Here is a 19888-nt window from a genome sequence, read left to right as displayed (position 1 = left end):
TTCCTTAATGACCAGTGGTGTTGAGCATCTTTTCATGTGCTTATTTGCTATCCGTATATCTTCTTTCCCAAAGTGTTTCTTCAAATCTTTTGCCCACTTTTAAATTGGATTGTTTGTTTTCTTATTATTGAGTTTGAGGGCTCTCTGTGTATTCTGGATACAAGTCCTATAAAGGATATATGTTTTTGCAAACATTTTCTCCCAGTCCGTGGCTTGTCTTTGTATTTCCTTAAGAGTGTCTTTCAAAGCACAGGCATTTTTGATGAAGTACAAGTCTTTATGGATTATGTTTGGTGTGGTCATTGCTAAGAAATCTTTACCTAACCCGATATCATAAAGGTTGATTCTATGTTTTCTTCTTGAAAGAAAATTTTAGGTTTCGTATTTTGAACTGTGATCCATTCTGAGCTAGTTTTTATATAGTGCGAGATATGGATTAAATTTCACTTTTTGCTTATAAATATCCATTCATTCCAACACCATTTGCTGAAAAAAAATCTCCTGGCTCTACTGCATTGTCTGTGCTCCTGCATCAAAAATCAGTTGTCCAGGGCTGCCCAGCTGGCTCAGTTGGTGGAGCATGCAACTATTGATCTCGGGGTTGTGACCGCAAGATCATGAGTTTGAGCCCCATGTTGGGTGTAGAGATTACTAAAAAAATAAAAAAATAAAAATCAATTGTCCGTGTATGTGTAGGAGTCTATTTCTAGACTCTCTCTTCTGTTGCATTAAGTTGTCTATATTTATACGAGCATCACACTGTTTTGAAATCAGCCTTCCAACTTTCCTCTTCTTTTTCAAAGTTGTTTTGGTTATTGTAGGTCCTTTGTATTTCCACATGAATTTGAGAATTAGCTTATCAGTTTTTATGAAAATGCCCACTGAGGTTTTGATTGAGATTGATTTGAATATATAGATCAATTTGGAGAGAACAAACATCTTAATATTGAGTCTTCTAGCCCATGAGTAAAGTATCTTTATTTAGGTAAGTTTTTTTTTTTAAACTTATTATCTCAGCAATGGTTTTCCATATCAAGGTCTTTCACATCTTTTGTTCTGTTTATTACTAAGAACTTTGTGGTTTTGATGGTATTATAAAAAGTATTTTTTAATTTCACTTTCTGTTTGTAGCTAGTATAGAGAAATACAGTTTGACTTTTGTATATTGATCTTGTATCCTGCACCTTGATAAGCCTACTTATCAGTTATAACAGATTTGTGTGTGTTTGTGTGTGTGTGTGTGTATTCTATTGCACTTTCTATATAGGTGAGCATGTCATTTGCATATATAGTTTTATTTTTTTCTATCTGGATGCCTTTTGTTTCATTTTTTTGCCTCATGCCCTAATGCCTTGCCTAATGCCCTTCCAATGGAATATTGAGTAGAAGTGGTTCAAGTGGTTCAAGTGGACATCCTTGTCTTGTTCCTGATCTTAGAGGAGAAGTTTTTCATCCTTCACCATTGAATGTGATACTAGCTGTGAGAATTTTGTAGATGCCTTTCTCAAGTTGATGAAATTCCCTTCTATTCTGAATTTGTTGAGAAGTTTTAAAATTGGGAATGGGATTTTGCCAAATGCTTTTGCCATGTCTTTTGAGATAACTACATGGTTTTGCTCTGTTAATGTATTAAAGTAGTTGATTACATTGATTTTGATTTTCAAATGTCTACTAATTCTGCACTCCTAGGATGAGCCCCATTGGCCTTTTAATATATTGTCAAATTAGATCTGCTAAAATTTTGTTTAGGATTTTGGCATCTCTATCCAGGAGGGATACTGGTCTATAGTTTTCATTTATTGTATTGAACTTATCTGGTTTTGGCATCAGGGCCCCATAAAGTGAGGTGAGCAGTATTTCCTTCTCTTCAATCTTTTCCTTTTTTTTAAGATTTTATTTATTTATTTGACAGAGAGAGAGAGATCAGGAGTAGGTAGAGAGGCACGCAGAGGGGCGGGGGGTGGGGGAAGCAGGCTCCCTGTTGAGCAGAGAGTTCGATGCGGGGCTCAATCCCAGAACCACAAGATCATGACCTGAGCTGAAGGCAGAGCCTTAACCCACTGAGCCACCCAGGCACCCCCCTTCTCTTCAATCTTTTACAAGAGTTTTTATAGAATTAGTACTGTTTCTTCTAAATATTTAGTAGAATCACCTGTGAAGCCATCTGAACTGTGGGTGTTCTTTGTGGGAACATTCACACCTGCCAATCCAATTTCTGTAATAAATATAGGACTATTCAGGTCATCTCTCTTTTCTTGCATGAGCTTTGACAATTTGTAACTTCAAGGAATTTGTCCATTTTATCTCAGTTGTCAGATGTATTGATATAAAGCTGTTCATAATATTTCTTTGTTATCCTTTTTTTTTTAAAAAAAGATGGCTTTATTGAGATATGATTTGCATATTGTACAGTTCACCTATTTAAAATGTGCAAATTGATGACTTCTAATACCATTGTACATGGAGTTTTAATAACCATCAGCACATAAATTTTAGTATATATTCATCACCCCACCAAACCTCCATGCTTGTTAACAGCCATTCCCTTTTTCCCTCTTACCAACTCCCCTACTCTCAGCCCTAGGCAACCATTAATCTACTTTCTATCCATATAGATTTGTTTGTTCTGGACATGTCATATTATTGGAGTCACACAATATGTGGTCTTTTGTGACCAGCCTTTTCCCCTTAACATCATGTTTCCAAGGTTCAGAGAAGCTGTAGCATGTGTCAGTAGTTCATCTTCCTTCCTTTTTATTTCTGAATGGTATTCCATTGTAAATGTCCACATTTTATCTATCCACTAATCAATTTGTGGACATTTGGGTTGTATTGTCTTTTGGGCTGTTACAAATAAAGCTGCTATGAAATTTGTGTATGAGTTTTTGAATGGGTATGCTTTCATTTTTCTTGAGTATCTCTCTATCTATAAGTGGAATCACTGGTTCATGTAGCCTAGGTTTAACCCTCTAAAGAACTACCTGGCTGTTTTCCAAATTGGCAGCACCATTCTTCATTTCCATAGCAGTGTAGGAATGTTGCAGTTTTTCAGATACTCACCAACATTTATTATCATTTTTTACTTTACGTTTTAAATTTTAATTCCAATAGAATGAACATAGTGTTATGATAAGAGTACTCTCTAATTCCTGTCATCTATTTCACCTGTTGCCCCAACCACCTCCCCTCTGGTGACCATCAGTTTGTTCTCTATAGTTAAGGGTCTGTTTTTTGGTTTATGTCTCTCTTTTTTCCCCTTTGTTTGTTTTGTTTCTTAAATTCCACCTATGTGAAATTGTATGGTATTTCTGTGACTGACCTATTTCATTTAACATTATACTCTCTAGCTTCATCCATATTGTTGCAAGTGCAAGATTTCGTTCTTTTTTATGGCTGAATAATGTTCCTGTGTGTGTGTGTGTGTGTGTGTGTGTGTGTGTGTGTATACATTACATCTTCTTTATCCATTCATCTATCAATGGACACTTGGGCTGCTTCCATAATTTGACTATTGTAAATAATGCTGCAATAAACCAGGGGTGAATTTATCCTCTGAACTAGTGTATTTGTATTTGGAAGGTAAATACCCAGTAGTGTGATTACTAGATTATAGAGTAGTTTCATTTTTAACTTTTTGAGGAATCTCCACATTGTTTTCCACAGTGGCTGCACCAGTTTGCATTCCCACCAAGTGCAAGAGGGTTCCCTTCTCCACATCCTTGCCAGCACCTAGTGTTTCTTGTGTTGTTGGTATTAGTCATTCTGACAGTTGTGAGGTGATATCTCATTGTAGTTTTGATTTGTGTTACCCTAATGATCAGTGATATTGAGTATCTTTTCATTGTCTGTCTGCCATCTGTATGTCATCTTTGGAGAAATGTTTGTTCATGTCTTCTGTTTATTTTTTAATTGGATTATTTTAAGTTTTATAAGTTCTTTATATATTTTGTATACTAATCCTTTATTGGATATGTCATTTACAAATATCTTCTCCCATTCTGTAGGTTGCCTTCAGTTTTGTTGATTGTTTCCTTCACTCTATGGAAGATTTTATTTTAATGCAGTCCCAACAGTTTATATTTCTTTTATTTTTCTTGCCTCAGGAGTGTTACTGTCTGCCTTCTTAATTGTAGTCATCCTAGTGGATGTGAAATAACATCTCATTATGGTTTAGATTTGCTTTACCCTAATGGTTGATGATGTTGGGCATCTTTTCAGGTGTTTATTGACATTTGTATATCTTCTTTTGAGACATCATTCAAATTTATTCAAATCCTTTGCTAGTTTTTATTTTTTATTTTTTATTTTTTTTTAATTTGACACAGAGAGAGAGAGAGAGAGACAGAGATCACAAGTAGGCAGAGAGGCAGGCAGAGAGAGGGGGAAGCAGGCTCCCTGCCGAGCAGAGAGCCCGATGCCGATGCCGGGCTTGATCTCAGGACACCGAGATCATGACCTGAGCCGAAGGTAGAGGCTTAACCCACTGAGCCACCCAGGCGCCCCCCTTTGCTAGTTTTTAAATTGGGCTGTGGTTTTTTTTTTTTTTTATTATTATTGAGTTGTAATTGTTCTTTATGTATTTTGGATACAAGTCTGTTATCAGATGTATGATGGCAAATATCCCCATTCTGTGAGTTGTCTTTTTGCATTCTTGATATTGTCCTTTATAGCACAAAAATAGTGGCTTTTTATTGTCTTTTAATTTTGATGAAGCTCAGCTTCTCTTTTTTTCTTTTGATGCATATACTTTTTTCATCATATCTAAAAAGCCATTGCCTAATTCAAGTCATTAAGATTTATACTTTTTAATCTAAACATTTATAGTTTTAGCTCTTACATTTAGGTTACTGACCCATTTTGAGTTCTTTTTTTGCACATGGTGTAAAGTTGGGGCGCATCTTTACTCTCTTGCATGTGGATATTGAGTTGGGCTATCTCCATTTGTTGAAAAGGCAGTTCTTTCCTCATTGAATGGTCTGGACATCCTTGTTGAAAATCAACTGACTATAAATGTAAGGGTTATTTTTTCTGGACTCCAAATTCTGTTCTATTGATCTGGCCTTATGATAATACCACACTGATTTGATTATTGTAGCTTTGCAGTGAACTTTATTATCCTTCTATTATCTGTATAACTGATGTCACCTCTTTCATTTTTGATATTGGTAATTTGTATCTTCTCTCTCTTTATATTTTGTCTGTAAACTTTCTTATAAAATGTCTTTTATATTTTATTTTTTTCAGTATGGTTAGAGATTTATTGATTTTATTGATCTTTTCAGAGAATCAACTTTTGGTGTCATTGATTTTTCTCTACTGCTTTTTCATTTCCTCTCTTACTGATTTCTATTGTGATCTTTATTATGTCTTTTCCCCTACTTAGTTTTGTTTAATTTGTTCTTAAGTTTTTAATTTTTTTAAAAGATTTTATTTATTTATTTGACAGAGAGAGAGAGATCACAAGTAGAGAGGCAGGCAGAGAGAGAGAGGAGGAAGCAGGCTCCCTGCTGAGCAGAGAGCCTGATGCGGGGCTCGATCCCAGGACCCTGGGATCATGACCTGAGCTGAAGGCAGAGGCATTAACCCACTGTTCTTAAGTGGCCCCAATGTTCTTAAGTTTTTTAAAGGTGAAAGTGAGGTCATTGATTTGAAACCTGTCTTCTCTAATATAGGCATTTGGTGCTATAAAGATTCCTCTAAATATTGCCCTTTAGCAGCAAATTTTTTGTTGCCTTGTTTTCATTTTTATTTGGCTGAAAATATTTTCTGATTTCCCTTTTGGTTCTCTTTTGACCCATGAATTATTTAGAAGTATGTTATTTCATTTCCAAATATTTGGGGATTTTCTTTGGGTTTCTCTGTTACTGATTTTTATTTTAATTTCGTTGTGATCATAGAGCATATTTTTTATGACTTGAATCTTGTAATGTGTGGAAACTTGTTTAATGGCCCCAGAATGTGGTCCATTTTGGTGAATATTCCATAAAAGAGTATGTATTGTGCTATTATTGTGTAGAGTGCTCTATAGATGTCAGTTAAGTCAAGCTGATTGATAGCGTTGTTCAAATATTCTGTATTTATTTTCTGTTTACTTGTTCTATCAATTATTAAGGGAGGGGAATATAAATCTCTGATTATAATTGGAGATTTGTCTATTTCTCCTTGCATTTTTACCACTTTTTGTTTCACATATTTTGAGGCTTTAATAGTAAATGCATAAGTATTTGGGATTTCTTATCCTTCATGATGGATTGACCTCTTTATAATCATGAAATGATGTTCTTTATTGCCCCAAATTTACTTTTTCTGATGTTATTATAGCCCTCCAATTTTCTTTTGATTAGTGTAAAAATGGTGTATAAAATTCTGTTCTCTTAACTCATTTGTATTTTTATGTTTGAAATGCATTTCTTATAGGCAACATGTAATTGGTTCTGTTTTTTAAAACCAGAAAATCTCTGTGTTTTTGTTGAGATATTTAGACCATTTGTATTTAATGTGATTATTAATATGATTAGGTTTAAATCTTTTATCTTGTTATTTGTTTTCTCTCTGTTCTGTTCATCCTTTTCCTCTTTTTCTGCCTTCTTTAGGATTAATTAAATGTTTTTATGATTTTCTCCCTTAACAATATACAGATTTTTCGTTGTTTTTTGTTCGTTTGTTTTTTTAAAGATTTTATTTATTTATTTGACAGACAGAGATTACAAGTTGTCAGAGAGGCAGGCAGGGAGAGAGGAAGAAGCAGGCTCCCCGCTGAGCAAAGAGCCTGATGCAGGGCTCAATCCCAGGACCCTGGGATCATGACCTGAGCCAAAGACAGAGGTTTTAACCCACAGAGCCACCCAGGCACCCCTTACAATGTAGTTTATAGTATACATCTTTAACTCATAATGGTCTATTTTTAAATGATATTATATCACTTCATGTATAGCATAAGAATGTTACATTTTGTGCTCTTAATATTATGTATTTTATTTTTATATATATTATAAACTTGACATTAGATTGTTAACATTTTTGCCTGAACAGTTATTTTTAAAGAGATTTAAATGGTGAGAAAAATAATCCTATATTTTTACCTATGTAATTGCTATTTCCAGTGGTCTTCATTCCAATTTATAGATGTGTATTTCTCTCTGGTACCATTTTCCTTTAGCCTAAAAGACTTTAACATTTCTTGTAGTGTGGGTCTACTGATGGTGAATTCTTTCATCTTTTCTATGTTTGAAAAAGTCTTTATTTTAACCTTTATTTTTGGAAAGTTATGTTTGCTGGATATAGAATTCTAAGTTGACAGGGTTTTTTTTTTTTTTTTTCACTACTTCAAGGATCTTGTCTTCTTGCTTGTGTTATTTTTGACAAGAAATCTGCTGTCATTCTTATCTTTGCCCCTCAGTACCTTTTTTTTTTTTTTTTAACTGACTGCTTTTCAGATTTTCTTTTTATCCCTGGTTTGAACAACTTGGTTATGATTTACCTTGGTGTAATTTTCTTTGTATTTCTTGTCCTTGGAGTCATTGAATTTCTTGAGACTCCAGGACAGAGGAACTACTCTCAGGGCCAAAAACTTGGAGGAGACTACTCCTGACTCAATTTTCCTATATGTCAAGTAGGCTAAGGGATACCTGCATTCCAGGACATTCTATTTTCCAGGAAGGACTCACTTTTAAGGTCAAAATACTCAGTGACAGAGTGGCCAAGAGGTCAGGTGGCTGGGTATGATGCTTAACCTGATGGCTCAGCTTCTCCTAGGCACCTCTGTGCTGAGACATGGGGCAGCAGGCAGGTCAAGTGGGCCCCAGATATACACAGAGACCAAAAACATTAGTCAAGTTAAGGAAATGAAAAACAGTGAAGGTATGTCTTGTTTATATATCAGACTGGCAAATTTAGGGATGCCTGGGTGGCTCAGTGGGTGAAGTGTCTGTCTTCAGCTCAGGTCATGATCCCAGGGTCCTGGGATCAAGTTCTGCATTGGACTCGCTGCTCAGAGGGGAGCCTGCTTCTCCTTCTGTCTGCCACTCTCCCTGCTTGTGCTTGCCCTCTCTCTCTAACAAATAAATAAATAAGAACTTTAAAAAAAAAAACTATCAAACCAGCAAATTAAGAAACATAAAATTCACCATGGACAAGAGTATGGGGAAATAGATTTTTAGATTCTATTGGCAAGGGTGTAAGTTGGCACTTCCCCTCCTTTTTAGGGTAGGTTTGTGTAGAATTATCCCAAAGGTTTGAATTTTTTTTTTTTATCATGAAAAAACTGTATTTAGATTTAGCCAGCTGGACTCAGTTTAGATGATCCCAATTTTGTTGGCAGCATCCAAAGCATCATAGACAGGGGCCAGCCGAACGTATGCCTTCTTCTCTCCATCAGGCCTGATTAAGGTGTTGACCTTGGCTACATCAATGTCATAGAGCTTCTTCACAGTCTGTTTGATCTGGTGCTTGTCAGTCTTGACATCCACAATGAACACAAGTGTGTTGTTGTCTTCAATTTTCTTCATGGCTGACTCAGTAGTCAGGGGGAACTTGATGATGGCATAGTGCTCAAGCTTGTTTCTCCTGGGGGCGCTCTTTCGAGAGTATTTGGGTTGCCTTCGGAGAGGCAGAGTCTTGGGTCATCGGAACGAAGGTGATGTGCGGATCTTCTTTTTTTTGTGACTGTGGACGCCTTTAAGCACCGCTTTCTTGGCTTTCAAAGCCTTTGCTTTGGCTTCGGCTTTGGGAGGGGCAGGGGCTTCCTTCTTAGCTTTTGGTGCCATCTTCGTAAAAGGGCCCAAAGCTTTGAATTTTGCATATGCTTGATGGAGCAATTCCAGCTCTAGGAGTTACAGTAAGAGAACAGTTCAGATCATTGGAGCCAAGATATGTAAGTTTGAACTTGGCTATACCAGCGACCAGCTCTGTGATCTCAGACAAGTGACTTTACCTCTCTGAACCTCTGTTAGCTTATCTATAAATATATATATTTATATATATATATTTATATATATATTATATAATATATATATTATATAATATATATATATATATATCTATATATATATATAAAATTATAATTTCACAAGATAATTTGTACACGATGCTCAGCACAGGGCCAAGCATAGAGCAAGTCTTGTGCTGCTGGCGGGGGCGGGGGGTTGTCTTGATGGTGATCATATATAAAAATAAAGGTTAGAGGACATACACCAAAATATCAAAAGTGGTCATCTCTTGGAGAGGAATAATTTTATTTTCCAAATGCCTATTTTCTTCCAGTTTCTTATTGTGAGCATATATTGTTTTGTAATAAGGAACGAATGGGGACAGTTAAAACACAATGTGTGTCATTCTTGCAAAGCCCATCTTTGCAGGCAATGAGGAACCCAATGGGCCAGGCCAGAGGTGGGGGCAGCAGTCAGAAGAAGGGCCTGCTGACCAGCCCCACACCCCTGAGGCCAGAGCCTGAGTTGGTATCCAAAGGGAGGCCCTGGAGGGAGGTAGTGGTGAATATAGATTGGAAAGCCAGATCCTTCTACACACCATGTGACCTCAGCCAAGCACCTTTACTTTTCTGTGCCTCAGTTTCCTCATCTGTATAACGGGCATGTAGTATGCTCTACCTCATAGGGCTGTTGAAGCTTTAGTGACTTTGTGGTTGTTGGCATGATGTCCAGCAGACAGTAAATGTTGTCTGTTGTCCCTGTTACTATTGTCACTAGTATTATTATAGTTGTCCATCATTGCCTTCGGAGCAGGTGGTGAAGAGAAGGGACTGGCCTGTCTAAAGCGGGCTCCATCTCCCTCACAAATTGGAGCATGATACGAGACAGACATCTCAGCCCAGCTGCACCTCCTGGGCCTCAGACACCCCCGTCTCACCAGCGAGGACAGTAATTTCTACCTCATGAAGAATGAATGGATCCCCATGTCCAGTGCCCACAACACCTAATATTTGTTCCCTTCTTTTTGTGGATGGCTTGTGGCATCAGGGAGCAAGAAAAAGAGTGGAAGAGACCGTGTGGCCAGGCTGGTTTGGGGTCAGGTGCCTCAGCCACCCAAAAGCATCCCCTGAAGAAGATCCAGCTGCCCTCCTCCAGCTCCCTGACGGCTGTGGAGGGAACAGGAATGACAGGAGAACATTAATCTGCCTCATTAATTCGCTTTGTTCCAGAGTTGTAGCAATTAGACCTGCAGTCTGGGCAGCATTAGGAGCTGGGCAGGGGTCCTCCCGGCTGCTGGCCCCCTGCCTGCCCAACCACTGCCAGGCACTCGGTCCCTGGGGAGAGGGGCCAGGGAAGGGGGTTTCCCTAGCAGCAGACTTCCTTGGCTTCCTTTCGCTTATTCACTCACAGTTTTCAACAGATGTTTACTGAGCACCTACTGTGTGCCAAGGAGACTGCCCAGTGTATTTAGGTGTGGCTGGAAGAGTGGGGGGGGGGGCAGATAGCAGGAGATGAGGTCATAAATATAACAGGGGCATGCATTCAGCTGTAGGAAGGACTTGTCCTTGGAGAGTCATTGGAGAACTTGGAGGGAGGAGGGAATGTGACCGTATTTGCATTTCATGAGTCTTTCCATCTGGAAAGGGGCGCCATGAGGAGACTGGGCCTGTCATCGTTGTAGGCATTGAGCAATGTGGTTGGCTTGGGGATGAGGCATGAATCAGGGGTTGGACAAGGCAAAGGGTTCATACCCTTCTTCCCTCATCTGCTTCAGTAAGAAGTGGGCTCATATCCAGGGTCCCTCTCCCGACAGCCTGCAGGCTTTCTCCTGTCTTGACCATGCTTCTTCCCACCACCTCCACTCCACTCAGCCAGACCTCAGCTACAGGGAGGGACCCAAGCTGACATAATCATGAACCTCCAGCACTAAAATTTGCTGTGTGTATTAATAGTGATGAAAGTTTTATCTAAGCTCATTTCGTCTGCGTAACACCCATGATAGGTAAACAGAATTCTTTCTGTTTTACTGATAGGGAAACTGAGGCACAAGGAGGTGATTTTTTTTTTTTTGCCCAAGGGCACAGAGCTAGTGGCAGACAGAGCAAGGATTTGAACCTGGGTCAGATAGGTTGTGAAACCCATTTTCCTCTACCACTAACTGCCCCCAACAGTCCCTCCCAGCCCTGGGGTTCCCAGAACGTGAAATAAGCACCAGTTGGTGTTGGGTGGATGATTGAGTCTCAGGTACCATGTTGGGAGTGTCACTTTGCATCATATTCTGCCTCCGGCAGCCCAGGGAGGTTGTGTCCCCATTTCACAGGTGAGAAAATGAAGGCTCAGAGAACAGAGTTGCCTCCCGTCAGCACTGGGTTGTCCTTTCCCACCCCTGCCCCCCACCAGTCACAGCCCCCTCAATGACCTCAATTTCCTAAGGTAAAGCGGCTTGTTAGCATCTCAAAGAGCCCTCTCTGCCAGCCTTGTATATTCATGGCGCTTCAAAAAGGAAGCTCCAGACAGGAGACTCTTTCTTTCCTTCCAAGAGCAAATTCTCACCCTCTCAGATGCAGGAAATGTAGTCTGGCTGGAAAAAGACTTAATTTCTTTCTCTTCTGCACTGGTTAGTAAAAGAAAGCTGCTTCCCCCAGCTCTGACTACGGGACATGGCTGGTTCAGACTCTGCCTGGGCTGGTGGAGAAGGTGGGGGGCTTCGGAGCTGCTGGCCTCACGGCACCCTCCGAGGCCATCTGGCCTCACTTTGGAGCCAGAGAGAGCAGGGGGTGGAGTTCAGAGAGAGCCTGGGCATCCGGCTCCCTACTCACCCTGCTTCCAGTACTCCCTGTAAATGCAGCTCTTCTCTCCTTGCATTTGTGTGAAATTTTTCATAATAGGGAGTTAATAAAGGTTTTTTGTGTTTTTTTTTTTTTAAAGGCTTAAAAAAAAAAAAAAAAAAAAAAGGCCATTCCATGAGCTAGTGTCTTTGGGGTAAGGACCACTCCCCTTCAGGCGTGGCATCCCAAACCTTCACAGGCTTCTCTGGTGCTGAGGCCACAGGGAGTGTCTGCTCTCTGTTCCCCCAGCTCCGTGCTCCACCTTTTCTTGTGCTTTTCCCTCAGACCTCCTGAATTCCTGCTCATTTCTCAGGACTTAGGGCCAGTCACCTCCTCCTGGAAGCCTTCCTGGATTCCTTCAGGTAGTCACACCTGCCTCTCTCAGAGCCCCTTGTCCACCAGTACATAAACAATGCTTTGGGCACTGTGCTCTGTCCTTTAGCCATGGTGTGGCTTTGATTCCTTGTGGCCCCACAGAAGGCAGGTTTCTCCCATATGTTCATGAGGAAACCCACAGCTCAGAGAGCTGAGGTCACCTGCCCGAGGTGGACAGTGGGATGAGGATTCGAATGAGCATGGGGCTGTGTCTTCCCAGCCCCCCAAAGTGCCCCATCTCTGCTCTGTACTTCACGCGGCACTTTGTAACACAGGTTTTTCTGACAAGGTCTCTCCTGGTGGCCTCCCCACCCAAAGATGGGTCGCAGGCTCTGTAGTCTGTGTACCCAGCTCAGGGGCAGCACCAAGGAACCGGTGACAAGTGTTTGTCAAATGGGAGAAATCTAGATCTGAAATCTCTGGAGACCATCTTCTGCCCCCCACCCCCACCCCTTCCAGCCCCTGCCATTACTGAGTGAAGACAAAGGCTTGGAATGTCGAGAAACTGGTCTCCGTAGAAGCTGGCTGCAGCGGCAGGAGGAGCAGGAAACCCAGGGAGGCTGGAAGGCCACTGCCCCCTCCACCCCCGGACAGAGATTTAGCAAGCATTGATTGAGCACTTACTGTGTGCCCGGCACAGTCTAGGTCTTTGGTCACAGCTGTGAGCAAGGCCAGACCCAGTTGGCGCTTTCACAGGGCTCTCATGAGAGGAGCAGAGGGTGACCAAACAAGAAAGTGATAAAAATGCTACAGCGTGGAAAGGAACGGAGGGGCCTGGGTGGGTGAGGGTCAGAGGCTTTGAGAAGTGCTGTTGGGGCTGAGCTCTGCCCCATGGTGGGGGGCGGGGAGGTTGTGGCCTGCAGGGTGGCCTGCAGGGTGCCTGCATGGGGCCTGAGGTGGAGAAAGTCTGGGCTCACTCAAGGAAAGAATGAGATGGGGGTGTCACCCCAGGGCCAGGGTGAGGGGAGTGCGCCAGAGGATAGGGGGAGCCTCTGACAGGGTTGGGGGGGTGGCAGAAGGGGCAGGGTTGAGTTTCTGAGCTGTGTGTAGGGGCCCACTTGAAGCTGGAGACCTGGGGTAGGAGCCTGGTGGAGATGAAGGTAGATCTCATCAGAACGGGGGCTGGGGTCGTGCAGGTGAGGGGCCAGTTCGATTTTTGTGGCTTTTGTTCCAGGCTGAGTGAAGGAACTCACGAAGGTCTGGCTGAGCCCTGGATGTGGGGGACCCTGGCTCTGATACCAGGGTGGGGGTGGGGACTGGGGCACAGAACCCATGCTGCCCCCCTCATGAGGGTCACCAAAGCGGCCCGGGGACTGCTGGGTCCCTGGCACAGGGTGGTCCCTTTCTTGAAGCCAGTTCCTCGCAGCCAGTGTGTGGGACTGACGTGTCTACTGGAGGTGAAAATCGTGCCTCCTGCCTGCGCCCCAAATTGCCCCCTGGGGGTGGCAGAACGCCAGGTGCCCATTTTAATTCTCTGACAGTCGTACTGTTTTATTGTTCCTATTTGGGGTTTTATTATTATTGCTGCTAATGGTTTGAAAAGGCCTTTTAATTAAAGCTGCAGGTTGGAGCTGACGCCTGAGCTCCTGGGGTGGAGTGAAGAAGCCTTGCTGAGGGCTTACTCCATTCCTCACAGAGCCAGGGGCTTTTGCTCTGGAGCCTGTGGCCCCTTCTGCACAAAGACTAAGGCAGGGCTCCTGCCACTAAGATGGTGTGGCAGCATCTACTGTCGGGCCCCAGCCCTCCTTCAGTAATGCAACCACAGGCTATTTCCAGAACAGATGACATGACTAGTTTCCTGCTCAGAACCTTCCATGGCTCCCAGTGCCCTTTCCTGCAGGAGGCTGTGGGCCCAGTGGTGGAGAGCTTATGAGACATGTCTGGGTTTGTGTCTTGTCTTTGCCATTTACTGGTATCAGGGCCCTGGGCCAAATTGCTTAATGGCCCGCGGTCTCAGTTTGCTCATCTATGAGATGGGGATGCTGAGTCTTTGCCTCATTGGGTTGTTAAGGGAATAAAGAGAAGACCCAAGCCTCTGGCCCACATTGAACCCTCTGTAAATGGAGCTGATGTTGTCGTCTGTGCTGGTCCAGGGAGGCTCACACAGCAGGTGCTCTGTAAACATGAGCTGCCCTGACCCACTGTTATCACTCTTCTCTCTCCAGTTCCTCCTCTTGTCCCAGAACATGCTGGAGATTTGACCTGCTCTTTCCCTTTGCACGTACTGACTCCGTCTGTGGTGCCTCCCTCCATCCTTGCCCACCTGATGTCCTTCCAGATCCAGGTGTGCCTGTGCCCCCTCTGGGAAGCCTTAGCCCCCTCCTCCCTGGGACCTGGGTTCTCAGCTGTCTGAGCCTTCCCTGCTAGGGGCCTGGTCCCTTGCCTCCAACTGCTGATTGACTCCCTGGGTTGGCAGGACCCAGCAGATCAGGTCCAAGAGGAATGCTGTGGAAGGAAGGTCTATAGGCAGCCCTTTTGTAAGACCCCTTTTCCTAACAGTTGCTCTTGTCCTGTGGCCAGATTCCCTTCGCCCCCCACAGTTTCCTTTAGAGGGTTTGCCCAACCAGTTCATATTTAGGAAACATCTGTTGTGTGTTACCCTGAGCTAGAGGGCCCTGCCTCCACTTTCATCTTCATAACCACCAGAGACATCTTTCTGTGCGCATCTGACTGATAGGGAGACAAAGGCTACAGAGCTGAAGTGTCTCACCCCCATGGTCACCTGGTTGACAATTGCTAACGTCTCCTACTGTGCTTCATCTCTGGACCAATGTTGGTAGCTCCAGCAATTATCACTTTTCTTCCCCAGGGCCTTTGCATTTGCTGTTCCTTCTGCCTGGAACTTGTAAATACTTGCAGAACTTTCTCCCTCGCTTCATTCAGGCCTGGGTTCAAATGTCACCTCATCAAAGAGGCCCCTTGTTCCACTGCTTATCCTGTTTTGTTCGGCCTCATGATAGTGGCCCTACCCTGACATAGTATACATTTGTTTGATTTCCATTTCTCCCACAGGCCTTCAGGGTCAGCAACCACTGTCTCGCTCACCTCTTATTTCCAGTCCCTAGAATGGTAGCTAGCATGTAGGACCCACAGGTGTTGTGGCTGAGTGACTCCCCTGGTTTGCAGACTTCCCTGACATGTGGCATTGGGTGGGACTATTGGGGGAGGGATATTGGGGTCCAGCAATTCCAGGGACTTGGTAATCAGAGGACCCTCCTCGGCCCAGAAGGAGGCTCCATCCACCATCAGCCTCTCCCGTTTCTCTAGTTTCTTTGGCTCCCTTGATGTACTCCCACTTGACTGTGGCCTTGAGTCCAAGCAGAGCATCAGTCCGTCTTTGCTCCTGCCCAATGCAGAAACACCCCCTTCTTCCTGGGGCTGCTAGAAGCAAGCTGGCCTCCCGCATGGGCCCCCCACCAGCACCTCATCTCTGTCTCTGCCCTCTCCCTGCTGTGCCCACACTGCTGCCTCCTCTCAACAGCTCATCCATTAGAAGCTTTTGGATTTGGGGGGGCGGGGCTGGGAGCTGAGAAAGTGAGCGAGAGAAGGAGGATGAGGCTTAAGCAGCAATAGCATCCCCACCCCCACCCCCCCGCCGCCCCTAGACAGGGATGGCTAAACCACTTTGCAAATTAGAAACTGAGGCTCAGAAAGGTTTAGTTGCTTGCCAGGGACAGAGCCCAGATTCAACGCCGGCATTATTCACGTACCCATGGGAGGCCACCCTTGTTCCAGCCCTGAGGGCAAAGCCAGAGCCCACGAAGTTTCAGGGGTTACTGCCCATTTGTGCAAGAATCCATTCAAGCAGCACGATTGTGTCCAGGTGCTGTGCTGTGTGTGGGACTGAAGCTGCTTGCGTTGGGGGACGTGGTTGGGACGGCTGGGGACGGGCCCTGAGAAGGCTGTCCAGATTTGGGGCTTAAAGAATGAGCAGGCATCCCCCAGAAGTTGAGGAAGGAAGGGAGGAAGCCAGGGTAACAGGGAAGCTTTAGCCACTCAGCATTGAACAGACACCCCTAGGGAAGGTGGGTCAACAGCTTCCTTCCAGAGAGTGGGCTTCAGGCCTAGATCTAGGGATATGGGGACAGCAGCTTCTCTGGCGCTTCCTGGCTCTGGGATCCTAAGCAGTAGGCAGAGCTGTAGTGATTACACCTCCTCTCTGAAGAAGGAGCTTCCACACCCAGACAGTTTGAAGCCCAGACTTATCTTCCTGCTCTGTCCCTTGGAGGGCCCACAGGGGGCACCCACTCATCTACGTTCTGTGCCCTTTCAGCCTCTCCCAGTGGAAGAAGACCTAGGCCGGTTGTTGCCTGCTGCCTGTGCTAGGAATGGTGGGGGAGCCAGTGACCCTATCAGGCAGGCAGAGGCCCTGACCTGGCTCGGTTTCCCCTCCTCATCATCACTAGGCCATGAGGGGATGGAGACTGGCCTATTCCAAGATGAGAAAGCGGAGGCCCCAAGAGGGCGGGGCCAGGCAGGCCCAAGTTCCTGCCCTAGTTCTGTGGCCTGCACGCTGTGAACCTCATTGCTGTGAACCTCATTGTCCTTGACTGTTCAGGAATCGGGGGTGGGGAGCAGGTCAGAGAAGCAAGGGGGAAGCTTCTTAAATTATGTGTGATGTAGTGGACACGAGTGAGGAGAGTTGTCTGCTCAGATCTGGTTGCTGGTCGGGAATCAGCTATGAATGCAGGGGAGAGGCAAAGAGGCCTGTATGGAGTCTGCTGGAACAATAGCCCAAAACACCAGTCATTCACTTAGTAAATATTTATCGAGCACTACCTGGGCATGAGGCCCTGTCCAGACCTTCTGCCTTCAGGGAGACAGTCCCGTGAGGGGGACAGTCATCAAATGACCACAGAAATAAATGAATGCAACCGTGCAATAAAGCAGAGGTTTCCCCACCTTGTGGGGGTTTGGGAAGTCATCCTCGGGGGAAGCCTCACCTGAGCTAAGTGCTTAAGAGTGAGTGACAGCTGCCCAGGTGAAGAAGGAGCTTTGTGGTAGCCGGGACTGGTGCAGTAGAGGTACACAGGCAGGAGGGAGCAGGGCTAGTTGGAAGGCCTGGGCAGAGGCTGGGAGACTGGCTCAGGATGAGCCAGATGGAAGGGGGGGCAGTCTGTGGCCGCAGCAGAGCTGGAGACTAGAGCAGGGAAGGCAGAGGAACCTGTAGTAGCCAGTGGTGTCTGATTAGCATATTCATGCTCAGGACAGTCTTCATGATTATGCCAGTCTGCCCTCTGAGGGGTGGTGTCTCCCCCTGCCCCCACGGTAGAGGGAGGCCTAGATTCCCAATGACCTCTGCTTCTGGAAATGGAACCCCAAGTAGATGTGGGGTGGGGCAGTCCCTCACATCCCCCGTGTCAGCTCCTCCCTCTTCCTGGCTGCCCGCCAGTCGCTGCACTCCCTCCCTCCCTCAGCAAATTCTGGCTCTTCCGGAAGTGGGGATGGTACAGAAGAGGGGTGCCCCTGTGACCCCCCCACACACACACGCACGGAGGACTGGGCGTGGACATCACTGGCTTTACAGAGCAGAGGCATCATGAGCAGAACTTCTGTGACTCCCCCTTCCAGGGGCACATGATGGAGATGGGGAGGCTCAGGGAGGAAGCCACCAGGGGCTCCCTATGATCTCTAGCCCCATGCCCAGAGCCCTGGGACATGTGTCTCCAGCTCAGGTCCGGGGTCTCCACTGGTCTCAGGGCACTGCGGACCCTGCGGTTAATAAAGTGGCCACAGCGCGTCAGAGGTGTGGTTTGTGCCCCCATCCCACCCCCCGGAGGCAGGACGGAGAGACATGTGCGAAGTTGGGTGGGAGTGGGGGACACAGCTTCCCGGTGAGGGGGGACAGGAGCCAAAATGCTTCCCGCAGGTGCTGGGATTCAGCGGGCAGAGGGGGCGGCATAATTAGCTGTCACTGAAGTGGTGAGTCAGGCACCACTGGTAGCTTTGAGTCAGCCCTAGGGGCTGAAGGGGAAGGGGACAAGGCCAAGGTCACATGGAGCCATTTGGGCCAGGCCTCCCGGAGCACCTCCCACTGCTCCCCCAGGCTCCTCCGGTTCCAGGGTTCCAGTTCCGGCGGTAGCTGGGGAGCCTGGAAGCCCTTCCATGCCCTCTTGCAGAGAGAGCGAAATTCAGGCCCGCAGAGAGAACACTCTTCCCCTCGTTCGGTCCTCCCTGCCCACAACAGCTCTTTTTTCAGGTCCTCGGACACTGTACCAAGCTGCCCCTTCCCTCGGGGGTCTTGCCCAACTGTCCCCTCTGCGTACATTGCCCCAGTTCTACCTGTCAAGGCTCTCAGCGCGCTGTCCTTTTCAGATGGGGACCTTCCGTCACCCGGTCTCAGCCGCCTAGTTTTCTCGGTCCCAGGCCCTTGAGACATGGATCACCACTCCTATTTTAGCAGTTTTTATCTCTCGTCTTTGCTAGAAAGTAAGCTCTGTGAGCTCTCAGAGTCCACGTCTGTCTTGTTCAGTGCTCTAACCTGGTGCCTGGCACAGACCCATAGAGACAGGGGAAACACCTGGCACTTACTGAGCACTTAGTGGGCGCCAGGCACGACGCAACCACCTTCGGAAGCCTGCAGTCCCCCAGTAACCCTGGGACAGCGGCGTGGTTTCCCTCATTCCTGTTTTAGAGAAGATGAAACCGGCGGCTCCTACAGGGAGGAGGCGGATTTGATGGGGCCTCCTGCCCAGAGCCTCCTGCCCAGAGCCTCCTGCCCAGAGCCTCCTGCCCAGAGAGCCTCCTGCCCAGAGCCTCCTGCCCAGAGCCTGTACGCATAGGCCACTGGGCTCCCTGTACTCTGACGCACACAGTAGGCACTTGGTAAATATTGTTTGGATGAGAAGATGGGAAGCCAGCCTTCTTCCATAGTCACTCAGACATTGAGGGAAGAGCTGGCCTGTCACCCTAGCTTTCGTCTCTGGGCCTTTCAGAGGCTGCTGGGGCACTGTCCTCAGCACCCAGTGGGCACCACGGCAGCTTCCTGCCTTCCTGCCAACTGGCAGTACGGGCTCAGCTCCCCAGGGACACCTCATTCGATTTCCTCATTTCTTTGAGCAGATTGAAGAAGGGGAACAGAGGCAGCCTGTTGGACCCAGGATGTTGGGGATGAGAGGTTTAATTTCCCAGGAACCCCTGGCAGCTGGAACGGACTCCTGAGGTCAGGAGAGGAGGCTGTGAAGACAGGCACAGCAGTCAGCTGGGGCCTTCCTGGGGTTGGATGGATCTGGGGGGTGGCTCAGTGTGCTGCCCCATTTCCTCTCCCTGGGCTGGGGTCTCCCCAGGGGAAGGAACAAAGATCAGAAGCTTCAGATCCAGGGGCCTCCACACACTTGCTGTGTGACCTGGGGCAAGTCACTCCTCCTCTCAGACTCCTCTGTGATAAAGTGGGGTACAGGATGATTCCTGTCTGCACACTGTGAGGACCTAGGAGGCTGAACGTGTGGCCCCTCAGAGAGTAATGGGAGTACCTGTTGACTGAATGGGGAGTGGGAAAGGCAGGGGAGACAGGTGTGTAGGGACCTCTCAGGGTCAGGAGAGTCTGTTAGGGGCTGGGCACTTCAGCTTAGCATGTTCCCCCACCTTGAAGTCCAGGCCCAGCTCCTGCAAAGCTGCCTTGTATCTGCCTGGATATGGCCAATGTTGATTAATGGCCACAAAATGCCTAGGCGCCAGCAGCTGCCCTGTTCCATGAAATCAAATATGATTTATGGGATTGGGGCCCTCGGAAAGCAACTGTCTGAGCTTGGAGAAGCC

At 46.0% G+C, this 19888-nt stretch overlaps 1 protein-coding gene and 1 pseudogene across 3 annotated transcripts in view; one reads left to right on the top strand and one right to left on the bottom strand.

Moving 5' to 3' along the window:
* Window positions 1-19888, top strand: part of DLGAP4 (DLG associated protein 4) — a 192912-nt gene that overhangs the window by 16998 nt on the left and 156026 nt on the right. The gene's annotated exons all lie outside the window — the stretch shown is intronic.
* On the bottom strand, window positions 8246-8775 carry LOC131807733 (large ribosomal subunit protein uL23-like; annotated as a pseudogene).

This window comes from Mustela lutreola, chromosome 9 (genome assembly GCF_030435805.1).
Source record: "Mustela lutreola isolate mMusLut2 chromosome 9, mMusLut2.pri, whole genome shotgun sequence".
Lineage (NCBI taxonomy): Eukaryota > Metazoa > Chordata > Mammalia > Carnivora > Mustelidae > Mustela > Mustela lutreola.
Note: the sequence above shows the minus strand (reverse complement) of the source record. Positions and strands in the feature narration are given on the sequence as shown.